We start from the raw sequence: 26402 nt of genomic DNA on the forward strand, positions 1-26402 counted from the left end.
AGATTTTATTTATTTATTTTTTATTTGACAGACAGAGATCACAAGTGGGTAGAGAGGCAGGCAGAGAGAGAGAAGGAGGAAGCAGACTCCCTGCTGAGCAGAGAGCCTGATGCGGGGCTACATCCCAGGACCCTGGGATCATGACCTGAGGCAAGGGCAGAAGCTTTAACCCACTGAGCCACCCAGGCACCCCTTCCTTCTGTATAGATAAAGAGACTGTGGCCCAGAGAGGTTAAGGAACTTGCCCAAGACCACACAGCCAATATGAGACAGCAAGGAGTTAAACCAATGCAGTTTTTCTACAGAACTCATGCTCTTAACCAACTTGTAGGTGGTCTCCACACATCACAATTTAATCTCTTTCTTCCCAGAGAGCATGCAAATGCAGACACACATACAGATACATACAATCCAACTGGGCTTGGATGATTCTAACAGTAATCTGCACCTAATTTGTCAAAAATTTTGACAAATACAAGGTCAAGTTGTCCATGTGCCATTACTTTCTATCCTGTAACTGGCAGAGCAAGAGGTACCCCTAGGGCCTCAGGCTCCTTCACATGTATATTTCATTTATTCTTAGAAAAAAATGTTCTGGAGTAGGCACTATTATCCCCACTTTACAGTTAAGAAAACTGAGACTTGGAGGGCTTAAGCAACTTGTCCTGGGTCAGCCAGCTTATTAATAAGGGGTGGAGCCATGATTTGCACACACACTTTCCATACAAAGAGGTGTGCCCAGGTCATAGACTAGGAGACCCCAGCTCTCGCCATGCTGCCTTACCACGTTGATGCTGCAAGACTTTTAAACAAGGAGTGTCAAGGAGAAATAACTGGAAAAGTCTAGAGTTGGCTTAAAGATTATATGACATTTATATTAGATTTGAAGTCCACACGATTATATTAACACAAACATTCTTTTTTTTTTTTTAATATTTTATTTATTTGACAGAGTGAAATCACAACTAGGCAGAGGCAGGCAGAGAGAGAGGAGGAAGCAGGCTCCCCACTGAGCAGAGAGCCCGATTCGGGGCTCCATCCCAGGACCCTGGGATCATGACCTGAGCCGAAGGCAGAGGCTTTAACCCACTGAGCCACCCAGGTGCCCCACAAAAGCAGATCTTAAGTCCCAGCTCCCACTTCACCTCCCACTTGCCAAAAAAAATCCAATGAAGAAACTCTACCTGAAACATTTCTTTTTTTTTTTTTAAAGATTTTATTTATTTATTTGACAGAGAGATCACAAGTAGGCAGAGAGGCAGGCAGAGAGAGAGGGGGAAGCAGGCTCCCTGCTGAGCAGAGAGCCCGATGTGGGGCTCGATCCCAAGACTCTGGGATCATGACCTGAGTCAAAAGCAGAGGCTTTAATCCACTGAGCCACCCAGGTGCCCCTACCTGAAACATTTCTAAAGCATTTGTGCTTGGAGTGAGACCCATAAAACCTGCATTTACTAAAACCCTTGCTCAGAAATATACTGATAATATACGGCCAGAACTTGCAGACACTGTGATCATTATTATAAGGATTTGTAGCCAAAATACTTCAGTTTGTGGAGACTTGCTTTTTGCCCAGTGATGACATTTTTTGTATGATTTTTAAGGAAGACAGCTGTTCATCTATTTGATGATATGCCCTGGACTACAAAGCCAACAATGATTTAAACCCAAATTGCTTTCAATCTTCCCAAGGACTTCGTTTTTATTATAAAGGGACTTGCTACACAAACGATCTGTCATTCAAATAGGAATACCCATATGTCAGACCTAGTCGGTATAGTTCTGGCATTAAGCCCCCGCCAGCAGGTAAAGGAGAGGAGCTGCGGAGATGGAGAGCCGCACAAGGAATTGAGGGGACCCTCTCTTTAAGAAAACCCAACACCCAAGAATTCTAACCAACAAATCAGGTAAAGTTGAGGGGATTCCCTGCTGTGTTCTAGTGGTGTTGTGCAAGATACATGGACTTTACATAGAGGAGTTAAGGATTCTAATCCAGTTCCTGCTACAAATCAGCTGTGAGACCTTGGACAAGCTACTAGACCACCCTGAACCTCAGGCTTGTCCTCTGGGCATACTTAATACTTATGCTTTAGGCTGTTGTGAAGTAACAAATTTCAAAATGCCTACTATATTATCTAGCACAAAAGAGATATAAGAAATATTTTTTCAATTTTTAATCTGAAAGATTTGATCTTACAGAGTTAATTCTGAATTTGAATTTTAAATAATTTTCTATCTAAGAGGGCAAAATCTTGACTTATATCCCTTTCTCTGGGAACATATTTATCAAAATAAAGGGAAATCCTAGAAAGTCACTAATAGATACCAACAACATCTGAAATTCTACTCCCTGCCAAAGACTTTTGGGGTTATGAAGTTTGCTCACTATGAGGTGAATGGATCATCCCTTCCACCCCTTCACTGCATATCAAGAAGAAAATATGGGTTGCTCAAGGCCATTGTTTAGTTGGGAATGATTACAGCCAAGCAGTATTCAAGACACTGAAGATACAAACTTAAATGAGACAAGATCCCTGCCCTTGAGGGACTCAGAGGCTGGTAAAGAGGCAGATGGATAAACAGAATTTTTTTGTGAGCTCATCAGCTCTGTGACTGGCACATGAACAGGGAGTGTTATGGGCCTGGAGGTGTTAGCAACAGCTTTCTGGAGGAGGTGATGCTTCAACCAGATCTAGAAGAACTCATTCCTCCATCCATCCATCCATCCACACATCCGCCTATCCATCCATCCATCTCTTTGTTAAGCAAATATATGTTAAGTGTTTACTATGCCCAAACATTGCTCTAAGTGTTATGGTTAGAGTGTTGTGCAAGCAGATAAAGTCTCTGCTGTCATGGAAATTACATCCTGCTGAAGGAAGACAGAAAATAAATAAGCAAACAAATATATAGAGTGGAGGCAGCCATGTAAATGCTAAGAAGGAAATAGGGAGTGATAGGGGATGAGCGGCATGGAGCTGGAGGAGACGATTTTAGGTCAGTGTCCCAGAGGAGGAAACATGGAGTCAAGACCAGACTAGTGGGATGGAGACAAACCAGGCAAAGATCCAGAGTTAGTGCCTAAGGCAGCGGAAATGGTAAAGGCTCTAAGGGAGGAGGTAGCTGGGTCTAATCATACACAAAATAAAACAAAGCTCAAGGAACCTGCTAAAAGCCAGTGTGGCTGGAGGCTGGTCTCAGATGAAGTCAGAGAGAACCATCTCTGTCTTTGCCTTGTGAGCCATGGTGAGCAGTATCCTCAGTGCAATGGGAAGCCTTTGGGGGCTGTAAGCCAGAGGATTGTGACCTGATTTCCAGCTTTAAAAGGTGATTGCGGGAGAAGTTAGCCAGCAGAAGTCCAGAAGAAGACAATTCCAGGCAGGGGCGGAGAATGCCCCTTCTACATATTTGCCTCTTCCAATGGGTGTGCCTCCGCCTCCTCTCCGTCCCATCACAGCATTGCTCGTGAAATGCCCGTGAGGTCAGTGTCAGTGTACAGTCGCGGACCTAACAGATGCTACTTCTTGGTAGCTCTCCCCTCGGTGGATAATCCCTCCTACTTCTAGAAATCTTGACCCAAGTGCTTTGCTTCTCTTGGAACAGCAATGCGGCCTTCCGTGTATGCCCCTCCTACATTATTTGCAGGGTGTTCACCACAATTATTTGATTTTACAATGGAAAGTAAGAACACCAGGCAATTACCTTTATCTCCGTGTGACTAATGAGGAAGTTGATGCACAGAGAGGTCACTCAGTATGCTCACGGTCACACAGCTCGCTGGTGGCAGACTAGAATCCCAGTCCTCTGGCTGCCAGCATGTATTCAATCCACAGTGGTTCTCAGTGGGGCACTATTGATATTTTGTGGGGATGAGCAATTCTTTATTGTGCTAGACTATCCCCCATGTTGGCAGAGCATGTTGAATCTCTGGTCCTCACCAGTAGTACCCAGTTGAAAAACCTTGTGACAGCCAAAGAAGCCCCCACATATTTCTATAACCCCCGAGGAAGACTTGGTACTGCCCGGGGGGCAAGAGTGGCGTCCAGTGCTTTTTTGTATAGGTGAGAACATAGAGGCTCCAGTAGCAGGAGGCACTTAGCAACTGCTCACACATTTGCTGTGCACAGTTGAAGCAGCTGTCATTAACACTCTCCTCCAGCTTTACCTGGTGAGCGCAAGGATGTTGGCTTGTGCGTGGTATTCATTTCTTATGTCATTCAACAGATAGTCCCTGATTGCCTGATAAGTTGCTGTGCTGTATGCTGAGGATACGATGTCGAAGAGAAACATGTCCTCGGAGAGTCTGCGGGGAGAGGAGGCATGGAGCCCAGGAAAGTAATCAACAATTACAAGGCAAACCTGGTAATGTCAGGAGGCGGTCAGGGGAGGTAAGTATCCAACCCAGATGTGGAGACGCCGGGGAGGAGGGATTTTCAAGCACCCACAGCTGCCCAGAGCCGGATCATCCAGGAATATAACAAGCTTGCCATTAATGAAGATGTTTAAATCGAGGCTCGATCATCAGACCGTTGGGAAAATGGTAAAGGGGTTTAAGCCGCTGAGGGGAGGTCAAACCAGCTAACGTTCAAAGTCCTCTCCAGTCCTGCAACCTGGGATTTCTGTCATATCCACAGAAGATCATAAAGAGAATATATTCACAACTCATTTCTGTATTAAAATGTGGCCATCAGTGAGGTAATCCCATATTAGACTAGGTTAGGAAAGGAAAATAATATTAGGAATAATTTGATTTTCCCCCAAAATGCATTCTACAAAGTACCGAGTTAGAAAAGAAAATTTTTTTTTACCCTTTTGTCCATCTGTTTGTTTACAAAGGGAGTTGTTAGGACAGGACTGGGTGTTGAGAGGGAGCTGGTAGCCCGCAGCCCTGAGTGAAAGGGTGGGCTTTCAGGGAGGCAGGGCAGGGGAAGGGTCTCCTGCGGAGGAATTCTTAATTGGGCACAAAGCAATTTTTTCTTTCTCTGAGATAGCCAGAAAAGCCAAGGAGAGCTCCTTACCTCCAATTTACTCTGGTCTCTGCTGATCCAGAGGTTGGCAGCTCAAACGTCGGCGGGGGACAGTTCATGACAACTCTGTGACAAGGGAGAGAGTCTCAAGAGACAAGGGTGCCCGAGAGCCACAAACGTCGTTCCGCCTTCCGGGAGGTGAAGTGTCAGCTTTCAGCAAATGTTCCCTCTGTGCAAGGACAGAAAATGCCATCGAGAGAGCCGCTCTAACTGGGTTAAAAGTCGTGTTTGTGCCACTTGAGTCAAAAGGACAAGGCTTGGAAAAAGGAATCAGCCATTGGACAGGGTGCTGATTGCGGATTGTTGACGGCTTAGATTTAAACTTCAAAGGATAAAGCTGTCAGCGGTAGCTTTTCTTGTTGCTTCTGTATTTTAGATTGAAAAATTTTTACTCCAACCAGTCATATGCCCAATACCCTGGGGGGTAATTAAAGAGTAAAATAATGGCCATCCGATTTTTTTTAATCCCCCTCTCTGCCCATAATTCATGCTCCATATACCCACTAAACACCTCTCCTGATATCGAATATTCTCTCCACTTTGGCTTTAACAAATCCTCTCAGCATTGCTGAAATTTATTTTCCATCAGCTTGGTTTGGGTTAAGGGAAGCATTGAAATAAATGGGCCATTCTTTTCGAGGATTTAGATTAATTCACTTCCCGTGTTCAGTGTTCAGTTTGGGATTCCAAACATATCAGTACCATCCACTGACTTCTGGTTCAAAAACCATCACATTTAAGAGAAGTTTTGTCCTAGAGAACCTCCCCACCATGCTTTCAAGAGTTGGTCTTTAAAGCTCTCAGTCTTCCTCCTTTGTCAGTCCTCTCCCCTCCTGTTCTGGACTGTTGGGGTTTTCTGTTATCGCTTCCTTTTTTTTTTTTTTTTTTTCTAGTTTATCCCTCTGTTCTCTTTTATTTCCTTCTTTGCTTTTCCCCATTTCAGCCAAAAGTCCACCTGATTTGGCCCCAAGAATTTCTTTCTAGCAACGGGCTCTCCCTAGAATATAACCAGATTCTGGGACCCCCTGCACATTGTTAAAAATTATTCCTGGATTTTTTTTTTCCCCAAAATATAGACAGTTCCCAACTTATAATGGCTCAATTTATCAATTTTTCCACTTCACACTGGTATGAAAGAGATATACACGGAAACCAGACCTGGAAGCTTGAATTGTGACCTTTTCCCAGGCTAGCCATACGGTAGCACACTCTTATAATGTTGACTGGGGGCAACCACTCGATCACGAAGGTAAACAACCATATGGCTGCAACCAGTCTGCTCCCATGCAACTGTTGGTAGTCAGTACATTACAGGAGATAGTCAATGCTTCTTTGTAAAATGGGCTCTGTCTTAGGTTTTGCCCCACTGTAGGCTAAAGTAATGTTCGGAGTGTGTTTAAGCTGTGTTGTTCTGTAGGTGAGGTCTGTTAAATGTATTTTGGACTGGGGGCACCTGGATGGCTCAGTTGGTTAAGCCATTGCCTTCGGCTCAGGTCATGAACCTAGAGTCCTGGGATCGAGCCCCATATCAGGCTCTCTCTGCTCAGCAGAAGTCTGCTTCTCCCTCTGACCCTCCCCTTCTCGTTTTCTCTCTCGCGCTCTCATTCTCTCAAATAAGTAAAATCTTTAAAAAAAAAAAAAAAGCATTTTGGACTTACACTATTTTCAACTTATGATGGGCTTATTGGACTGTACTGCACTATAAATGAAGGGGTATCTATAATATTAATTTTATAGATTTTATAATATTTTATAATATTAAGTAATTCATTTACTTAATTAACTTGTGCTTAGAAAAACACAGTCCCTATAGAAAATGCAACATTCAATAAAACATCCCTATAGAAAATGTAACATACACACGAAGAGATAAAAATGATCTTACTACCCCAAAATGAATACCCTTAATATTTTGGTGTATTTTCCCTCAAATACATAGATGTATTCTGCACACACACACACACACACACACACAAACTTGTTTTCCATAACTTAACAAAAGTAGAAACTAGAGTACACTCCAGGATCACTGAAATGCAGAGGTACAATGAGTGATGTCATAGACAATGGGCAGGACTCCTTCTGCATCTCCAAACAACTAGTGTGTGATTGTCATTCAGCACAGCTGAGGAGTTCAGCTTGGTTCGGTCACCTTGACTATGCAACAGAATCACCGGATGACTGGAAAAATCCAGATGTCTGGGACCCACCTACAGAAATTTTGTTTCTATTAATCTGGGGAGGGGAATGGTTTTTCCTCCAAGATCCTTCTGTGGTTGCAATGTGCAGCCAGAGTTGAGGATGACTGAGAGTCAAAGAGGCTAGTGTAGGTTCTTGCACCATGATTAAGGTCACCAGAAGACACCTTCTCAATTGGAAGCTTTGGGGCCAGTGAATGACATCTCTGGTTGATGTGGGAAGGCGTTGTGGGGTGTAAGGGCACAGGGACTCAGCCTAAGGGCTAATTGACCAGAAGACTATGCATTATCTTATGTTGTCACTTCATGTCTTCTTCATCCTCTTTATTTTCTGAAATATGCCAAACACAAACTGAGCTCACTTTACGGCCTCACCTCCTCACCAGGTGCTGCTTGGTCTTCTAATCAGTCGACCCGCACTCCCACTGGAGATGACTGGAGATTTTCTAGATGGTTGACTGTTGGTGGCCTCTTTTGCATCATCTCCCTGAGAAACTACTGGCTCTGCCCTGTGGGTTACTCTTTGTGTACCTCCTAGATACAGTTATCGAAAAATATATAAATAAGAAGTAACAAAGTCTTGGCTAACCAGAAACCTCAATTTCCAGAACATGGCAGGATCTGTTCAAATTGTAGGACAGATAATCATAAAAAAAAAAAATGATCCGATGTCAAGGATTTCACTAAAAACAAAACCAAGCAGTCAGCCACTTTCTAGGGTTTCTTTCTTTTTCTTTTTTCTTTTTACTTTGTAAAGACTCTACAAACTATCTTTAAGAAAATAGTTGTCAAACTAGCTGTGGTCAGTTTTTCTTAACCTGAGATCCACAGATAGAATTTAGCTTGAAATAGAAGTCAAAATGCTTGTGTGTGTGTGTGTGTGTGTGTGTGTGTGTGTGTGTTTACACTCAGTGTAAACACTGTGTAAACACACAGTGTTTTTATCTTACAGGGAAGTTATTTGAATGGAATTCAGTTAAAAACCTGTGAATGATCCACATCCCCACAAATCATGGACCACAGTTGGCTGCCACCCTGGCTAGGCTCTTGTCCTTGAAGCATCAACAGCTCAGGATGGTGCTTCTTTCATAGAAAGGGAGAAAAACATTACACTTTAAAATTGTCTTTAGTCTCAAGAGGTGGTGATGGAGACTTGGCACTCAGATGACCTACGTGCACTTTTTGGTCTCAAATACTCCAGTTTCTCCCACAGACACTTCAAAGACTTCAAAGACAACTGGACTTAGGGAGCACCAGGCTTTTTTTTTTTTTTTTTTAAGGTTTTATTTATTTATTTGACAGACAGAGATCACAAGTAGGCAGAGAGCAGGCAAAGAGAGGAAGGGAAGCAGGCTCCCTGCCAAGCAGAAAGCCCGACGTGGGGCTTGATCCCAGGACCTTGAGATCATGACCTGAGCCAAAGGCAGAAGCTTTAACCCACTGAGCCACCCAGGTGCCCCAGCGCCAGGCTTTTGAGGTGGGGTGTAGAGAGTGTGGGAATGCTCTCCAGAGACAGGAAGGGGGGATGATTTTTAACATAAATGGACTGTGGATAAAATAAAAACATGGAGTGTAAAAGTATTTCATATCCATCTGCCTGTTAACTGATCCATGTCATCACGGAAAATACAAGTTTTCTGCTATGGTCAGGGAATGGCAATAAACTAATTAATTAATATTCAGTTTTATTAAAATATTGCCAACATCCCTACCATGTAAGAATAGCAAGATTTTAAAGGATAATAGTGTCATAAAATAATATATTTACATAATATATTATGATACAAGTATACAATGTATAATAACATATTTCCCTAATACAAATAATATCTATTGAAATTAATATAAACAAAATAATGTAACTTAATAAATTTATATATGTAAATAACAGTCATATAATTACATTCTATTTTATTATACATTTATTATATATTATATTGTATTATAAATATATATTATTTATTATATATTATTATAATTGTATACTTATAATAATATAGTATATAATTAACATATACTATATTGTGCATAATTATATAATATATATGTATTATTAATAGGGAACATAATTAAAGCATTGGTGATTCAAATGTACTTCTTTAAGCCCCTCTGGACCACTGCTGAGAACAGCAACTATCTGGCTTCTACTCCCCTCATTCTTCTCCACTCTGCTGCCTCCAGATAATAATTATCTCCTTCTGCCAAATCACAGGCCTTCCTTAGTTCTCTTCCTCTTTAACTCCTCAGCTGCACTTGACAGTTAACCTCCTGCTTGAAACTTACTATAAGCCAGGCTTCGGTAAAAGTTCACTTTCCGGAATCTCCTCTGAGCTCTTAGCAAAGTTTTTTTGTGCACTTTGTCAGTGCACTTCCTTCCCCATGTCTGGGGTGGGGGCGGGGGGTTGTTCCCCAAAGCTCTTTGAATCCTGTTTTCCTTCCATTATGCTCTCTGCTTTAAAAGACCCACCATCACTCCAGCATCATTCTGAGGCGACACCTCAGGTCCTGACTAACTCTTTGCCCCCAGGATTTGTGATTAACACCTACTCGGAGGGCAGATCCACTTGGATATGCCTCCTTCCGTCACTTCCAGCTCAATGTGTCTGAAACCACGGGCATCTTCTGTCCCACGCACTGTTCGCTGCATTCTCATTCTCCCTGGCATCATCTTCCATTCATCTCTCATTTTCAGGAGCTCTGTCCAATCTGAGATATTTTTATTATTTTCTTCTAATTCTTACTTCCAACATCGTAGTTCAGACCCTAGCCCTTCACATTAGCATCCTGCCATCACATAGCTAAGGTGCCCAGTGAGGTCAAAGCTGCTGGTCGACTACTAAGTACCCATTCTCCCTTCCTTCCTTACTAAAAAAAAGATTTCCAATTATTTGGGGGGTTGTAAGATACCTGCTCGACATCTGTGGGTGGATGACCTAGTTTCACCGATGGGCACTCCTACTAGGCGAGGATTCCGGGAGAGCTACTACCTTCCTGATAAAAGGAAAGAAGACCTAGCTGGGGCAGGTTTTTCCCTCCTCTCTATTTCTTCTCCTGCCTGGAGTGTAGATGCGGGACTGTGATGAAGATATCGTACTTCAAGTCAGCTAGGTCAGTTTTCAATCTCACCTCAGATGCTTTCTTGTGTTGAGACCTTGGAAAAGGACCTAACCTCTTTAAGCCTCAATTTCATATCTGTAAAATGGGTGCAACAATAGAACTAGGCTGTTGGGGAAAGTAAAAGTACTAATACATAATATAAAGCATTGAGCACGGTTCATACCAGGACCTCATTGCCCTCAGTAAGTGGTGGATGGTATGCCAGCTCTTCCCGTTTTCTAAACTCCTATTGTTTTTGGAATAATTAGGTCATGTATTTGTACTGCCTTACTTCTTCTCTCCGGGGTTCCTGGTCTTTTACGAAACAAGGAGACTAATCAACTCAAGGCCATTGATTATCTTCTCCGCTTGTTTTAGAGCCTCCAAATTGCCTTGTCCAATTCTAGGTGTGCAGTAAGCTCTTGAAAACACTAGGGGACTTCATGACAGATTATATCATATACGTGCTGGAAAGCAGGTCTCGAGACAGATTGTTTGCTGAAGTTGGGAAATGAAGAGAAGTTGCTAGAAAGATTCTTGTTTTGCACTGGAAACCCGTGTAACAGGCTTCAGGGGGACACCTGGCTGGTTTGAGACTCTTCACCAGGCCCCACGCTGAGCCCAAACTTGGTCTCTCTTCCCATCCCCCCCAGATGCCTGCTGCACTCCAAAGCCCTGGGGACCAAGGCAGACTTTCCTGGACATGAACTTCCTAAACATCCCCCTTTAACAACTCAGTCTTCTCCCTTTGTTGTTTCTAGACGGTTCCACTTCCTCTCATCTTCCTCCCCACAAAAAGACTCTGGAAACTTCCCATATGAAGATAATGAATGGTCTGCCATCGTCTGGGGCACTAAGGTTCTTGCCCTGGGTTTGTAGATCTTCCTCAGCAAACTGAGGTGCTGGGGAGAGCATGCTTGTGATGATTGTCTGAGTCTTTTTTTTTTTTTTTTTTTTTTTGTTAAAGATTTTATTTATTTATTTGACAGAGGGAGAGAGATCACAAGTAGGCAGAGCAGCAAGCAGAGAGAGAGGGGGAAGCAGGCTCGCTGCTGAGCAGAGAGCCCGATGTGGGGCTTGATCCCTGGACCCTGAGATCATGACCTGGGCTGAAGGCAGAAGCTTAACCCACTGAGCCACCCAGGCACCCCGATTGTCTGAGTCTTATTTCTGCCTTATGTGGCTTCATTCCTAGGCACCAGGGCACCTCCCATTTCTCTTAAAGCACCCCCACTCCATTCTCTACTGTTTCCACCTGCACTGCACTCTTTTATATCCTTTGGCTTTGCTCTTCTCCCTGAGTGCTAATCATCTGTCTCTGCCCTTTGTTTCTCCAAAGACCTAGGGGAAGTGACCAAGGCGTGGCAGCAGCAGGGACCCCCCAGGAGTGGTGTTGCAGAAAAGGAGCCTCTTTCCTCAGCCCAAGTTTCTAAGGCTTCTCTCCTCATGGAGGCAGGTGGCAGGACAGAGTTGCCCTCGTGGCCTTTCCTTGATCTTGAAAAGATTTTATTGGGGAGGGCTGGGGCTCTATAGATAGGAACACCCAATTCTGAATGGAGAGAAAGTTTAAATCAGGATAGTCTGACACTTTTATTATCTAAGGTAGGTTGGGACCATAAATATGGAGATTAGAGTATCTATCATGTCACTAGGATCCCTTGGGCATAGGATCTTATGGCATAGTCTTCTCTTTTAATCAAAATGTACAAACATAGAAGGCATTTGCTCTGCCACAAGCACCCCCTGGATTTGCAAATGGAATATAATAAAGGTGAGGAGATTGTGGGAGAAAACATCATTCTGTGGTCACTATATTTGATTTTGAAAAAGGCCTGATCAGGTGTCAGCTTCCTCCACTGCACCCTTGGGGAGACCCACGATCCAGGTATGTTCCCCATGAGGACGTGGAACGGTGGAAGATGGACCACTGTCGGCTGCCCACATCCTGTTATGACTGAGAAGCAAGCCTATAAGGAAATAAAAATTCTAATGTAGTATTTTTAGGATTTGTTCCACCTTTTTTTTTTTTTTTTGCAAAAAGATATATAGATCATTAGGCTTCTCTTTATGATGTGTTTGGATCTCCCCGCCTTCCCTCTTCCAACTCACACCTGCACCACAAGCTATTATGCCAAGTATGAGTGTATGTGCATGTGCGTATGCATGCGTGAATGGGCACATGTATGTTCACGTAATCTTGAAGCGCTTCATTAATGCTCTTGTGACTCTTTGAGGTCATTTCGATTATGGAGACTTCTTGCCACCTTGTCTCCCGCCACACACCAAACTGCTGTTTTGTGCCTCTGTTGCAACTGGGTCATGTTTTTGACCTTAACCAAGAGGAAGCAAGGGGCCTTCAGTGGGAAAGCAAGAGGTTTCCAGTGCTCACCAAATACAGATGCTCAGGAAATGGGGGGCTCCTGTGGCTCACATATAGGGAACTTCTTAGCGAAAATACCATGTCCTGTGGGGGAGGCTCGGTTTACTCCTCACTGTCTCCCAGACTGCCTGACTCCAAACGTCCCCTGGAATAATTCAACTTCTTATCTAAAGGTATGAGCCAGCTTCCGTGAACCACCAACTGCTCGATTGCACAACAAATTGGGTTGTATAAGAGGTTCTTAAGAAAGAATAAAATCATGAGCACTGCATAACTGCCTCTATCCAGGCCTCGGCCTCAGACCCAAGTCTGGGGACCGGGCTGGGGCAACTGGCCCATTTGTAAACAAGCCACAGAACCTACCGTTGGTTCTACTGAATAGAGTTCAAGGGCTATCCGTGGTCTGTAATGTTTCCTCAGACTCCCCCTACTCCACTCCACCCCATCGCCCCAAATGTGGGCCCTAATTATCTTGGATGAAAATAGAAGGCTCCTCATCATTTATTTATTTTTAGCACTTGCTCAAACTAATTGGTAGCCTTGCAACCCATACATAATACAGTGATCTGGAAGAAAACTGACAGCTATTTAATGATGGATCCTATCATCTGAGGACAGAGAAGATGAAGCTTACTCTGCAGTGGGGCTTCTCTGTCTGCCATCATCTAGGGTTTGGATTTTCTGAAACACTCGGTCTTCAAAGCCTACTAACCAAAAATGACACAGGTGAAGCTTAGACACCTAGCCCTCTCCTTGAGTCTTCACCTAGCCAGATCTGAGCCTCTGAGAGGAGGCCCAGCTTTTAGGAGGGCCGTGTCCTTGAATCCTGAACCTACCTTGACCCTGTGATGGGAAAGAGAGTGAGGAATTTGGGAAGAGCCAGAATTCAGAGTCAGACACATCTGGGGAGTCTCAGCTTGAGCGTTTAACATGGATGTGACTTTGGGGGATGGGTGGCTTAAACTTTCAGAGCCTCAGTTTCCCTCTCTCCCAAAAGGGGGAGAAGACCTGTCCACCATTGTGTTTGGGAGGACTGAGGTGGAAACACCAATTACAGTGCCTCATGCAAGCTTAGTCAAGAAAGACTTTTCCTTCTTTGAATTTACAGGCTAGATTCCTTTGGAGCTATGGATGAAATGCCAGGTTTTGCCCTTCATTTTTGCTGTTTATAAGTAAGTTCATTAAATAGATAACATATCAAGATAATAGATACGATACCCCTGAGAAGGCTATGGAGTTTTATCACTGATCACACCTGAAAATGTACTCAGGACCTGTGGGATGAAGAAGGCTTCCTTTTGAATCCCAGGCTAAATGTGTGACCTTGAGTAAATTATTTAATTTCTCCGAGTCTTAATTTTCTCAGTCTCATAGGGGATTTTGTGAGTGTTAAGTAGAATAACAAGTATAAAGCAATATTTAACTAAGTGCTGGAAATAGAGTAGGGGCCCACAAATGTTACTTTCTACTCCTTATTAGTTATTACTATTTCATATTAATATTTTTACTGTTTAGAATTGGCACTATATCTTCAGTCTTTTACCAAATGTTTATTGAGCACCTACTATGTGGAAGAAATGGTCCTAGTTCCTGGGCATCATGTATTCTGGCTTGAGAAAGAAGATAAGTTGGACGACAAAAGTTTATACAATTTTGTTTTAAACATATAAAATTCCATTAGGCTCATGCTACCATGCTACTTTTCATTCAGCTATATTTATTTTATGGAAAACTGTCCAGGTCAGTACGCAGAGAGTTTTTTTGTCCTTTTATATAGCTGCATATTATTCAAATACACACACACACACACACACACACACACACACACCATTATTTAGTCATTCCCCTGTTGGTGGACATCTATGTCTTCTACCTGGTTAGGAGGAAATTGGAAAATAATAACTTCATTCTGATATTATTATATGATAATTTTTATATATTGCATTCTTTTTTATATTCTTAATTTTTAAATTAGTATTATGGAACCAAAATATGACCAACTTTCACAATTTTAAAAGATAACTGTTGTTTCAATTGCTTTAATCTTTCTTTTTTTTTATCTGACCATTTCTGTCTTTTTTTTCTTTTATTTCTTTTCAGTGTTTATGCACCACACCCAGTGCTCCATGCAATACGTGCCCTCCATAATACCCACCACCAGGCTCACCCAACCTCCCAACCCCCCGCACCTTCAAAACCCTCAGATTGTTTTTCAGAGTCCATAGTCTCTCATGGTTCATCTCCCCCTCCACTACCTTAATCTTTCTTGACTGATTTTTGCAAACTCTTTCTCAATTATGCCAGTATTCCAGAAACAATTTGAAAAGGGTTTGTCAAGTGAATCTTTCCCACTTTCCCGTGCATTTCCTCTGGGTGGGCAGTCAGGTCCAAAAGTGAGTGCAGGGTGCTGAGTGAAGCACACGGGGGGTTGAATTTCTGAGCTGCATTTATTTATTTATTTATTTATTTATTTATTTTCAGCATTACAGTATTCATTATTTTTTCACCACACCCAGTGCTCCATGCAATCCGTGCCCTCTATAATACCCACCACCTGGTACCCCAACCTCCTACCCCCCCGTCACTTCAAACCCCTCAGATTGTTTTTCAGAGTCCATAGTCTCTCATGGTTCACCTCCCCTTCCAATTTCCCCCAACTCCCTTCTCCTCTCTAACTCCCCATGTCCTCCATGCTATTTGTTATGCTCCACAAATAAGTGAAACCATATGATAATTGACTCTCTCTGCTTGACTTATTTCACTCAGCATAATCTCCCCCAGTCCCGTTCATGTTGCTACAAAAGTTGGGTAGTCATCCTTTTAGATTGATTGACTCCATCTGAATGGAGGCATAATACTCCATAGTGTATATGGACCACATTTTCCTTATCCATTCATCTGTTGAAGAGCATCTTGGTTCTTTCCACAGTTTGGTGATCGTGGCCATTGCTGCTATAAACATTGGGGTACAAATGGCCCTTCTTTTCACTACATCTGTATCTTTGGGGTAAATACCCAGGAGTGCAATTGCAGGGTCATAGGGAAGCTCTATTTTTAATTTCTTGAGGAATCTCCACACTGTTCTCCAAAGAGGCTACACCAACTTGCATTCCCACCAACAGTGTAAGAGGGTTCCCCTTTCTCCACATCCCCTCCAACACATGTTGTTTCCTGTCTTGTTAATTTTGGCCATTCTAACTGGTGTAAGGTGATATCTCAGTGTGGTTTTAATTTGAATCTCCCTGATGGCTAGTGATGATGAACATTTTTTCATGTGTCTGATAGCCATTTGTATGTCTTGATTGGAGAAGTGTCTGTTCATATCTACTGCCCATTTTTTGATATGATTGTTTTGTGTGTGTTGAGTTTGAGGAGTTCGTTATAGATCCTCGATATCAACCTTTTGTCTGTACTGTCATTTGCAAATATCTTCTCCCATTCCGTGGGTTGCCTCTTTGTTTTGTTGACTGTTTCCTTTGCTGTGCAGAAGCTTTTGATTTTGATAATGTCCCAAAAGTTTATTTTTGCTTTTGTTTCCTTTGCCTTTGGATGCTAAGATTCTCAACAAGGTCCTAGGAAACAGGATCCAACAGCACATTAAAAAGATTATCCACCATGACCAGGTGGGATTCATCCCTGGGCTACAAGGATGGTTCAACATTCGCAAATCAATGTGATAGAACAAATTAATATGAGAAGAGAGAAGAACCACATGGTCCTCTCAATTGATGCAGAAAAAGCATTTGACAAAATCCAGCATCCGTTCCTGATTAAAATTCTTCAAAGTATAGGGATAGAGGGAACATTCCTGAACTTCATCAAATCTATCTATGAAAGATCCACAGCAAATATCACCCTCAATGCGAAAAGGCCTGGAGCCTTCCCCTTGAGATCAGGAACAAGACAAGGATGCCCACTTTCACCACTCTTGTTCAACATAGTATTAGAAGTCCTAGCAACAGCAATCAGACAACAAAGAGAAATAAAAGGTACCCAAATTGGCAGTGAAGTAGTCAAACTGTCTCTCTTCACAGATGACATGATTCTTTATATGGAAAACCCAAAAGACTCCACCCCCCAAACTACTAGAACTCATACAACAATTCAGCAATGTGGCAGGATACAAAGTCAATGTACAGAAATCAGTGGCTTTCTTATACACTAACAATGAAAATATAGAAAGGGAAATAAGAGAATCGATTCCATTTACTATAGCACCAAGAACCATAAGATACCTGGAATAAACCTAACCAAAGAGGTAAAGGAACTGTACTTGAGGAACTACAGAACACTCATGGAAGAAACTGAAGAAGACACAAAAAGATGGAAGACCATTCCATGCTCTTGGACCGGAAGAATAAGCATTGTTAAAATGTCTATCCTGCCTAGAGCAATCTATACTCTTAATGCCATTCCAATCAAAATTCCACCGATATTCTTCAAAGAGCTGGAGCAGATAATCCAAAAATTTGTATGGAATCAGAAGAGACCCCGAATCGCAAAGGAAATGTTGAAAAACAAAAATAAAACTGGGAGCATCACGTTACCTGATTTCAAGCTTTATTACAAAGCTGTGATCACCAAGACAGCATGGTACTGGCATAAAAACAGACACATAGACCAGTGGAACAGAATAGAGAGCCCAGATATGGACCCTCAACTCTATGGTCAATTAATCTTCGACAAAACAGTAAAAAATATACAGTGGGAAAAAAGACAGTCTCTTCAATAAATGGTGCTGGGAAAACTGGACAGCTATTTGTAGAAGAATGAAACTCGACTGTTCTCTTACACCGTACACAAAGATAAACTCAAAATGGTTAAAAGACCTCAATGTGAGACAGGAATCCATCAGAATCCTAGAGGAGAACATAGGCAGTAATCTCTTCGATATCAGCCACAGCAACTTCTTTCAAGATATGAGCTGCTTCTTGTTAGATGTTGACCATGGAAAGGCTTTATGGCCTTTCTAGGTCTTACATTTTTTTTTTAAGATTTTATTTATTTATTTGACAGAGATCACAAGTAGACAGAGCAAGAGAGGGGGAAGCAGGCTCCCCGCTGAACAGAGAGCCCGATGGGGGCTCAATCCTAGGACCCTGGGATCATGACCTGAGCCGAAGGCAAGGGCTTTAACCCACTGAGCCACCCAGGTGCCCAAGGTCTTACCTTTTTTTTAAGCTACAAGCTGAGGTTAATAATTATTACCTACTTTTATTCATTTATATGTGTTGTTCATTTGGCAAAACACCAGATCTATCAGGTTCAAATCCCAGAGCATACCAGAAGTGCTCTCAGAGTCTGCTCAGGAATCTCTCTCTGCTTAGTCTCCCCCAGTGTAATCTCTGTTCTTTCATGCAGAAGCTTTCTTAGGAGATTGATTCTTGTAGTTAAAAAAAAAGAGAGAGAGAGAGAAACAGTTTAGGGGCACCTAGGTGGCTCAGTTGGTTAAGCACCTGCCTTTGGCTCAGGTCATGATCTTAGGGTCCTGGGATTGAGCCCCACATCAGGCTCCCTGTTCAGTGGAAAGTCTGCTTCTCTCGCTCCCTCTGCCCCTCTTCCCTACTCATGCCCACTCTCACAGCCTTGCTCACTCTCTCTTTCTCTCTCTCACATAAATAAATAAAATCTCTTTTTAAAAAAGGACAATTTTCAAGGCAATTTTAGGTTCAGTTTCCACAAAATTGAGCAGAATGTATAGAGTTCCCATATACCCTCAAATCCCACCTAGGCATAACCTCCCCCACTATCAACATCTCCCATCAGAGTGGTATATTTGTCGCAATTGGAGAACCTACACTGACACATCATTATTATTCCAAATTTACAGTTTACATTAGAGTTCACTCTTGATGTTGTACGTTTAGTGGATTTGGAAGAATATATAATGACATGTACCAACCAGTATAGTGTCATACAAAATACTTTCATTGCCCTAAAAATACTCCATGCCCTGCCTATTCATCCCTCCTTCCCACCCCCTCAACCCCTGGCAACCACTGATCTTTTTACTGTCTCCATAGTTTCTTCTTTTCAAGAATGTCATGTAGTTGGAATAACAGTATGTACCCTTTTCCAACTAGCTTTTTTCACTTAGTAATATTCTCCCATATCTTTTCATAGCTTAATAGTTCTTTTTTTTTCGTGCTGAATAATATTTCATTGTCTGAGTATTTCAGAGTTTATCCATTCATCTGCTGAAGGATATTTTGATTGCTTCCAAATGTTGGCAAATGTGAATTAAGCTGCAACAAACATCCATGTGTAGGTTTTTGTATGGATATAAGCTTTCATCACATCGAGTATATACCAAAAAGCACAATTGCTGTATCATATGGTAAGTTTTGTAAGAAATTTCCAAACTGTCTTCCAAAGTGGCTGTACCATTTTACATCCCCACCAGCAATGAGAGTTTCTGTTGCTCCACATCCTATAGTATTTGGTTTTATCAGTGCTTTGGATATTGGCCATTCTAATAGATTTATAGTAGTATCTCACTTTTTAAAAATAATTTGCATTTCCTTGATGAGGTATGATGTTGAACATTACTCTTCTTTTCCATTTTATTTTATTTTATTTTATTTCAATGTTCCAGAATTCATTACTTATGTACCACACCCAGTGCTCCATGCAATACGTGCCCTCCATAATACCCACCACCAGGATCACTCAACCCCCCACACCCCTCCCCTCCAAAACCATCAATTTGTATCTCAGAGTCTACAGTCTTTCATGGTTTGTCTTCCCCTCCAATTTCCCCTAACTCAATTCTCCTCTCCATCTCCCCATGTCCTCCATGTTATTCCTTATGCTCCACATGTAAGTGAAACCATATGATACTTGACTCTGTATGCTTGACTTATTTCACTCAGCATAATCTATTCCAGTCCCATCCATGTTGATACAAAAGTTGGGTATTCATCCTTTCTGATGGAGGCATAATACTCCATTGCATGTATGGACCACATCTTCTTTATCCATTCATCCGTTGAAGGGCATCTTGGTTCTTTCCACAGTTTGGCAACTGTGGCCATTGCTGCTGTGAACATTGGGGTACATATGGCTCTTCTTTTCACTACATCTGTATCTTTAGGGTAAATACCAAGTAGCGCAATTGCAGGGTCATAGGGTAGCTCTAGTCTTAATTTCTTTCTTTTTTTTTTGTTTGTTTAAGATTTATTTATTTATTTATTTATTTATTTGACAGAGAAAGAGAGAGAGAGATCACAAGTAGGCAGAGAGGCAGGCGGAGGGGGAAGGCAAGCAGGCTCTCTGCTGAGCAGAGAGCCCAATGTGGGGCTGGATCCCAGGACCTGGAGATCATGACCTGAGCCACAGGCAGAGGCTTAACTCACTGAGCCACCCAGGTACCACTATTTTTAATTTCTTAAGGAATTCCCACAGTGTTTTCCAAAGTGGCTTCACCAACTTGCATTCCCCCCAACAGTATAAGAGGGCTCCCCTTTCTCCACATCCTCTCCAACACCTGTTGTTTACTGTCTTGTTAATTTTGTTCATTCTAACTAGTGAAAGGTGGAATCTCAATGTAGGGTTGATTTTTATCTCCCTGATGGCTAATGATAATGAACATTTTTTATGTGTCTGTTAGCCATTTGTATGTCTTCTTTGGAGAACTGTCTGTTCATGTCTTCTGCCCATTTTTTGACATGATTATCTGTTTTGTGTGTGTTGAGTTTGAGAAGTTCTTTATAGATCTGGATATCAGTCCGTTGTCTGTAGTGTCATTTTTGAATATCTTCTCCCATTCTGTGGGTTGCCTCTTTGTTTTCTTGATTGTTTCCTTTACTGTGCAGAAGCTTTTGATCTTGATGAAGTCCCAAAAGTTCATTTTTGCTTTTGTTTCCTTTGCATTTGGAGACCTATCTTGAAAGAAGTTGCTGTGGCTGATGTCAAAGAGGTTACTGCCTATGTTCTCCTATAGGATTTTGATAGATTCCTGCCTCATGTTGAGGTCTTTTATCCATTTCTAGTTTATCTTTGTGTATGGTATAAGAGAATGGTCGAGTTCATTCTTCTACACATAGCTGTTCACTTTTCCCAGCAAAATTTATTGAGAAGAATGTTTTTTTTCCCTGTATATTTTTTTCCTGCTTTGTTGAAGATTAGTTGACCATAGAGTTTAGAGTCCATATCTGGGATCTCTACTCTGTTCCACTGGTCTATGTGTCTGTCAGTACCATGCTGTCTTGGTAATTACAACTTTGTAGTAAAGCTTGAAATCAGGCAACGTTTTGTTTTTCTTTTTCAACATTCCCTTAGCAATTCAGGGTCTCTTCTGGTTCCATACAAATTTTAAGATTGTTTGTTCCAGCTCTTTGAAAAATGCCAGAGGAATTTTTTATATCAAAAGGAATGAAGTATTGAGATATGCTACCACATGGATAAATCTCAAAAAGATTGTTACAGAAGAAACCACACACAACGTTGTATGATGTTATTTGTATGGAATATCCAGAATAGTTAGATCTATAGAGGCTGAAAGCATATTGATGGTTCCTGGGAGGTGGGGGTATTGAGGAAGGACCAGTTAATAGGGACAGGGCTTTCTGTGGGGTTGGTGAAATGTTCTGATGAAACAAGATAGAAATGGGCATTATGAAACATTGTGAATATATTAAAAGCCACTGAATTGTGTACTTCTAGATGGCTAATTTTATCTTATGTGAATTTCACCTCAATAAAAATATTCACTTGATATATTAAACAGATTTGACACAGCTGAGTAGTAAATTAGTGAAATGGAAAATAGATCTCATTCAATTACCCAGGCTATAACAGAGACACAAGATATGCAAGATAGGTTAAAATACATAAAGATACAGTGAGGTGGTCTAGAGTTCCAGAAAGAGACAAAAGACAAAATGGGAAGAGGCTTACCTGAAGGAAAAGTAACTGAGAATTTTCTAGAAATGTTTATTGAAAGAGTCCAACCCTCAGAACCAGGAAGTCTAAAAAGTCCCAAGAAGATTAAATAAAAGGAAATTCACACCTAGGCATATTCTAATAAACCTGTAGAATGCCTAAAGCAGAGAGACAATCTTAAAAGCAACTAGGAACTGAGGGTTTTAGAGAGGAGGAGGGTGGGGGGGACGGGTTGGCCAGGTATAGGTATTAAAGAGGACACAGATTACATGGAGCACTGGGTATTATACATAAACAATGACTCTTGGAACACTATAACAAAAACTAATGATGTACTGTATGGTGACTAACATAATATAATTAAAAATAAAAAAAAATTTTAAAAAGCAACAAGGAAAAAAATTTCCAAAGCAATGACAATCAGACAGATGGCAAACATCTCAAGGATAGTAATAAAAGACAAAAAACAGATATAAAATATGCAGTGTGCTAAAAGAAAAAGTGATATCAATGTAGACATTCGAAGAAAACCAAAACTATCTTTCAATAATCAAGGCAAAATACTTTTGTTTTAGATAAATAAAAATTGAGTACCACCAACAAATCTTCATTGAGAAAAATCTAAAATATTCACTGCAAGAGAAAGAATTCTAGATATTAGTAAATACTGGCTAAACCTAAGTGTAATTTGACTGAACAAAACAATAAGTTAATATGTAAGTTGTATGACTAAATAAAAGGTATAACTAAAACACTCAATAGCATTTAGGTTGTGGAGAAGGTGATAAGCGTTAGAATATCACAAGGTCTTGTGTTGCCTGGAAGGAAGATACAGATATGAAGTGTGTTAAAATATCTAGAGTGGGCACTGTAAGAAGACTGCTAGCTGTCTCTCATAGTCATTGTCCCTTTCTTATATTATAATGAAACTGCAATTTTCAGCTGGCTACATGACCATTTTCAGCCTTTGAGACTGCAGTGATTAATGCATAGTGGGTTACATTTTTAATCCCAAATGTAGGCTGCCTTTTTTCAAGGGATGATCATACCTCCCATCCCAATGACATCAAGTTTGGTCCCATAATCCATGGAGCCATTTCTTTGGAAGGATTATATTTCCACACTTTGATGATGTCAGGTATGGCTGTGTGACTTTTTAAACCAATAAACTGTCAGTGGAAGTAAAATCTGTCACTTTTTGAGCAGAGTTTTTCAAAGCCATCAAAATGTTCCCTATCTCCCTTTTACTTCTGCCACATTCTACAGGACTTCAGCAGGGACAGGTCCTTGGGCCTGGGCCAAGGATGAAGAGCATAAGCAAAAATGGGCATGTAATATGAATGAGAAAGAAATCGGTGTTAAGGCCATGTAGACTTTGGAGTTGTTCATTGCTGTGGCACAGCGGCCTAAGGTGAGCAACGTGGAAATTATTACCTAGAAATAAAGTGCTACTATCACAGTAACTACAATACAGAACAGACAAAGCAACTTCCAACTCACAATACATAGTATTGGCTTTCAGAAGAATGGAGTCTGGAGGGATGGCTATCCACATTATGTAATGGTGAAACACTGAGTAAAAATGACTGCCTACGTTCTCTTAAAAGGCAAAGAAAAGTAACCCACCAGTTGTATGATTTAAGGTGAAGCATGTGGGACAACAGAACAGGATGCATAACTCAGTCTGAGATGACTAACAGACTACTAGGTGAATGTCTCAGCAATCACAGTAACAGAAGTAAACTCAAAATAGAAAAGATACCAATTTTCAGATTAGAGGTTTTGAAAACTCCAGCTGTATGCTATAGGGACATGCCTAACACACAAAAACACTGGAGAAGTTGAAAATGTAAAGGGGGAAGAAGATGGAACAGGCCCATGAGAGCAAAAGAAAGCAGGTTCAATGGTCTGACTCCACTTTGTAACCACATGGACACAGCTAGAACACTCTTGAACGAAGACAGCTTTCAATTAAAAACAAAATCGTGCGATTCCAAGACAAAAATAGCCTCAGAGGCCTTTATTATGGGTTGAATTGTGCCTCTCTAAAATGCGTGTGTTTAAGTCTTAGCCCAGGACTTTAAAATGTGACTGTATTTGAAGATAAAGCCTTTAAAGAGGTAATTAAGGTAAAATGGGGTCTTTAGGGTGGGCTCTAATCCAATATAACTGGTGTCCTTATAAGATGCATCTTGGGTATGAAAGGAGACCCCAGAGATGTGTGACCACAGAGGAAACTCCATGTGATGGCACAGGGAGAAAGATCCATCTCCAAACCAAGGAGAGACAGGAACCTTGGGAGAAACCAGCGCTGCCGACACCTTGATGTTGAACTTCAGCCTCCAGAACTGTAAGAAAAAATTTTTCCATTATTTGAGCCACTCAATCTATTACTTTGTCTGGGGTACCCAGTTCACGGTACCTTGTTATGACAACCTTAGCCAACTAATAAAGCCTTAATAGTAATTAATAGTGATAGTACCGATAATGTGTACCTTAGATTTTTTCAAATCATTTCCTTTGGAGAATACGAATGATCCAAAAAAGGGCCATGTGCTCTGGGGAGACATCTTTTGGCAAGTGTCTCCTTACAAAGACACTTTTAATAATGTGCCTTGGCACAGAGGTAACCAGCAGCATGCCCTGGGGCCGTTCTCACCATTGTCCTCCTCTGTGGGCAGCCAAAGGGATCCAAAGATACAATGCTGTCCAAGGGAGTGCCATCTGGGAAAACATTGCGAAAGAAAACAGGGCACACTGGCTCCTAGACTTGCCATTCTGATCCAGTTTAATTGTTAACATTTACAAGGGAAGAAAGTACTTTTTCTTTCATATCACATTGGGCTAGAGCCAAATGTGATTCTGAATGCTGGTGGTGTTGGATCGTAGCAATATTATAATAATCATGGAGAGAGCATTTCTCTCCTACCAGCGTTTGCTGACCATATGTAGATTCCAGAGATAGCATTAGGGGGTGAGAGCATTTGTCCTTTCAAGACTTCCAAGTTTCAGGACTTCGACCACTCCCTGGATTTATCATTTGTTACTTAACACGTGTTAAACAGTTCAAATGTTTTTATTTCTTCCTATAAATGGATTCATTTAGAAAATGCTTCATATCATCTCCAAACTAATTATTTAATTTAAAAAATGGTTCTTTCATATTTTGTTTTCTCATCTCTCTTCTTTCAACATTGAGGTCATGCCTCTCATCTGAAACTTCAGTGTTTGTTAACTTTATGTTTCCATAAATTCATACATTGAGGGCATTTCGTTTTGGTCCAGTGTTTACCCCCCTGGGAAGAGAAAGTTGTATTTATACGCTCCTAATAAATGCAAGACTTTGTTCTGCTGATCTTTCCTTTCTTCCTAATCCCTCGGGGTGGTAGCAAGAAATGTGCGCAATAAAAAAAAAAAGTAGAGAATGAAAGACAATATGATACAGTTGGTCTCTATTGATTATTTAAGGAGTCTGGTGACTGTGAAAATCCTGATCAAAGGCAAGAGACAATAAAGCCAATATTGTAGGGGGAGAAGCTGTAGGGCAACAGGATTTAAGAGAGAGCGACAGAGCTTTGCTAGTAATTTCAAAGTTCTTCTTATACCTTTTTTCTTCCCTTATTTCCTTCCATCTGCTCTGCTTTTCTATCACTCTGGAGTTTTTTGCATTTCATTTTCTCCTTCTTTCTTCTGCCTTCCCTCTCTCCCCATCATCCTTCATTCCTTCCTTTCCTTTCCAAGAAGGAAACTATTAGGTTGAATCCTAAGTCAGAAGTGATCAAAGAGCAGCCATTTCATACACTTCAACTTGATACAACAAACCAAATCCAAGATTTAAAATATTTACTTTTAATATACCACGAAAAGAGAGTAACAGTATGATATTATTCTAAGAAAATCAAGTTTTTTCCTTATTTGAAGATTTTATTTATCCGTTTGACAGAGAGAGAAACAGCAAGAGAGGGAACACAAGCAGAGGAGTGGGAGAGGGAGAAGAAGGCAGAGCAGGAAACACGACACAGGACTTGATCACAGGGCCCTAGGATCATGACCAGAGCCTAAGGCAAATACCTAACGACTGAGCCACCCAGGAGCCCCTAAGTCTTTCCTTATATGAGAAGGCAACACAGTTTAAGACTGAGATCCAGGGCCATGAATTACCAGGCCTGAACTGGAATCCCAGTTCTCCAACCTGCTCTTTGAAAAACCTTGCTGCAGTGTCTTTTGTCTTTCTTAGCCTCATTTCCCTCATCTATGTAATGGGGCTCAGGTATGTATATTACGGGATTATTCTGAGGGTCAACTATTAGTAAGTATGACAGGGCATGTCACTTTATAAAGTGGTCTGTTTCTGTGGTGTGATACATATATCTCTCACTATTTTATATTGTGTTTCAGAGCTTTGGTGATTAGAAAAATACAAATTAATTCAAAAGTTTTACTGAATATAGTCTTTGGCAAGTATACACAGGGTGATTCGAAAAGAATTGAACATATCTAAGGTGTCTCGGTGGCTCAGTCCGTTAAGCACTTGCCTTCAGCTCAGGTCATAAGCCCAGGGTCCTGGGATCAAGCCTGGGTTGTACTCCCTGCTGGGCTGGGAATCTGCTTATCCCTCTCCCTCAGTGCTCTCCTCTGCTAGTGTTCTCTGTCTCTAGCTTTCTCAAATAAATAATTACAATATTAAAAAAAAAAGAATTGAATACGGGGGAAAGCTGAATGCCTTGATGACAAGTAAACATATACTAGGCACCAACTTGTAATGCTTTTGCATTTCACTTATCTTGAGAAAACTGTGAATCATTTTTCTGTGCCATTCAG

This window comes from Mustela putorius, unplaced genomic scaffold (genome assembly GCF_011764305.1).
Source record: "Mustela putorius furo isolate JIRA1106 unplaced genomic scaffold, ASM1176430v1.1 tig00000430_pilon_pilon_pilon, whole genome shotgun sequence".
NCBI lineage: Eukaryota > Metazoa > Chordata > Mammalia > Carnivora > Mustelidae > Mustela > Mustela putorius.